Raw genomic sequence first — 3,411 nt, 5'->3', positions numbered from 1 at the left:
CACCTACCTAAAAGCACGTGAGCTTTGACAAGCAGACTGCGCATGCACTGTGAGAGGAGGGAGACTCGCAGAGCCTCATGCAGAGGGTGAAACTGGGTCCCGTGGGTTAAAGACTCAAATGTAAGACCTGAAGCTTCAAAGATTAAAGAAGAACATCTAGAGGAAATTCTTCTGGACATGAGCTTAGGCAAAAAGTGTATGACTGGACCCTTAAAGCAAAAATAATAAAAACAAAAATGTACAAATGAGACTTAATTAAACTAAAAACCTTCTTTCTTTGGCTTACTACAGCCAAAGAAACAATGAACAATGAATACACAACCTACAGAATGAGAGAAAACATTTGCACACTGTGTGTCTGACAAAGGACTAATATCCAGAATCTTCCAGGAGCATTAAAAAAAGCCCAAATGACATGAACAGACATTTTCAGAAGATGTGCAGATGACCAGGAAATGCACAAAGAAATAATCAATACCCCTAATCACCAGGGAAATGCATGTGGGGACCACAAGGAGAAACACCTTTATTCCAGTGAAAATGGCCATTATTAAAGTCAAAAAACAGTAGATATTGCTGTGGATGTGGAGAAAAGGGAATGCTTATATATTGTTGTGGGATTGCAAATTAGTACCTCTATGGAGATCAGTAGGGCAATTTCTCAAAGAACTAAAAACAGATCTACCATCTGTTCCAGGAATCCCACAACTGGGGATCCACCCAAAGGGAAGAAGGTCACTGTATCTAATAGACACCTGCACATTTATATGCAAAGATACGGAATCACAGTACATGCCCGTCCACTGAGGAATGGATGAAGAAATGGGGTCTGTCTGTACAGTAGACAGAGTACTGCTCAGCCTTGAAAAGAATGCAGCAGTGTCCCTCCAGCAACATGGGGAACATCATCTTAAATGAAGAAACGAAGAAATGGGAACCAGATGGAGCTGAGCCCTGGGTGTGCATGGCTGAGAGTGGACAGAGGGCACTGGAGACCAGAGGTGGGGTCAGGGTGCGAGATGAAAGCTACTTACTGGCACAGGCACACTGCTCCAGGTGGGAACGCCGCACACAGCCCAGACTTGACCACTACACGGTGTGCCAGGTGACAACTGCAGTTGTGCCCTCAAATCTATAAAAATGTAAGAATAATTTTAGAAAGAACTGGCGATTTTCAGTTCCTAATTTGGATGGTGGGAACTGAAGTTTCTGTGTCTTAATTTTCATATTTCATAATTCAAATATCTATATTGCTTTAACATATCCTACATGATTAAAAGAACAATTAAAAAAATTCTAAGGAAAAAGTGTGTGCTATTCCAAAGATCGATAAAATGAATGCTGAGATAATCGGGGAATATATACTTATTTATTTATTTATTTTTTGAGACAGGGTCTGACTATGTCACCCTGGATAGAGTGCTGTGGTGTCACAGCTCACAGCAACCTCAAACTCTAGGGCTTAAGTGATTCTCTTGCCTCAGTCTCCCAAGTAGTTAGGACTAAAGGTGTCTGCCACAACGCCCGGCTACTTTTTGGTTGTAGTTGTCATTGTTGTTTAGCAGGCCCGGGCTGGATTCAAACCCACCAGCTTCAGTGTATGTGGCTGGCACCCTAACCACTGAGCTACGGGCACTGAGACATATACTGATATTTTTAAATAGCGAACAGCATCCGTTTCAAACATCATTGGATAACCATATTCTGTTCACTTCAGATATCAGTTGTTTCTTCGTTTACATTTAGCTTTATTGTTCTAAGCTGTCTAATTTTTAGTCAGTGTGTACATTTCGTAGAATGCATCACAAGCCAATTTTGTTCCAAGAGAATGTTTTCGAAAAAGTGGTCACCAAGGAAATTGCAAAAAGGCAGTGTGTTACACTGTGTTAAAATTGGGCTATTTCCAAATAACGTTTTGGAAATCCTAGCTTTAAGGCAGGAAATGTAATAAGAACTTCATTTACCAGGTGTGATCATAAAACAATAAAGGTAGTTTTCTTAGGTTTTGCCTGTAAACTGGGCCAGAAAATAATTTCAAATCCAGGAGGAAATCCAAACGTCGTGTTGAGTGATGCCGTATACTGGAATAAGCATTTATTCCCACAGTCTGTGTTTTGAGAAAACAGCACTTATTTGCATGGTGGTTGAGGTCTGGAATGTTTGCTGAGTGTGGAATCATTTTTGCAATGCCCATGTGTTGCAAGCGTCTCCTATGATAGCTGCTGAAGACTCTCAACAAGTAGGGTAAAAATGTTCCACTGGTAAACTTTCTATTTTTCTTTTTCAGTAATAAAATTAATTTTATGTATTCTCTCGCCAATCCTTGTTAGGTGGAGCTAATTTTATTTCTTCTCTGTTTTTAAACTTTATCATGGTATTATGGCCACAGAACACACTGAACTATTTACAGGGTCCAATGTGGTGAGCTTTGACACATACTCACCTGTGAAATCATCACCACAGTCAAGATAGTGTGGAACCACCCAGAAAAGTTCACTTAGGGCCTTTGTACCCCTCCCACGATGCCTCCTCAGCCCACCCTGCCCTCAGGGAAACACTGGTTTGCTTTAAGGATAATTTGCATTTTCTAGCATTTAATGTAAGTGCGGTTATACACGTGGACTGCGTGCTCACTCTCAGCGCCTGTCATGCAGATGAGCCGTTCTGGCACCTGGTTAACATCACTGAGCACATCGGCACATGCCTCCCATGGAGTGGGAGCGACTCAGTGCATTGCCCACCTGCTGATGGACACTGATGTTGTTTCCACTGTCTCACCATTTCAAATAAAGCTGGCGTGAACATTTGTGCACAAGTTATTCCTCAGAGGGGAATGGCTGAACCATATGGTCGGTACACTGTATTTGTCTGTTTTGAGTCAGTGTCTTGCTCTTTCGTCCAAGCTGGGCTGCAGTGGTGAGATCCCAGCTCACTGCAGCCTCCAGCTCCTGGGCTTAAGCGATCCTTCTGCCTCGGCCTCCTGAGCAGCTGGGACTACATGCGTGAGCTGCTGCACACGTCTATATTTTTAATTTTTAAGAACCCGCCATCTAATTTTCCAAAGTGGTTGTCTTGGAAACCTCCAGGTTCTGTTCTGACATGTAAAGTACTTGGAAGTTGTCTCAATCTCTCTCACCAAAAAAAGGTGAAGAATGGAAAATCAGTGATTTTTCTTAAATGTATTAGAAAGTTGAGGTCACAGGGCAAATGTGGTCCTACGACTGCAGAGTCAGGCGGATGTGAGGATTTGGGCTTCTGGGAGTCAGAAGCCGCAGGGCCTGCTGTGGGATTCAGACCCCAAGGGAGCAGCTAACAGGGTGGTTTAATGCCATCTAGCAACTGGGTCGGTTCTGGGCTGGTTTTGGTTAATTGATTTTTCTCCTCATTATGGGCTGTATTTTGCTGCACCAA

Source organism: Otolemur garnettii, unplaced genomic scaffold (genome assembly GCF_000181295.1).
Source record: "Otolemur garnettii isolate 467f Iridium unplaced genomic scaffold, OtoGar3 scaffold00019, whole genome shotgun sequence".
In the NCBI taxonomy this organism is placed as follows: Eukaryota; Metazoa; Chordata; class Mammalia; order Primates; family Galagidae; genus Otolemur; species Otolemur garnettii.
The sequence above is the reverse complement of the archived record's forward strand: the minus strand, read 5'-3'. Positions refer to the sequence as shown.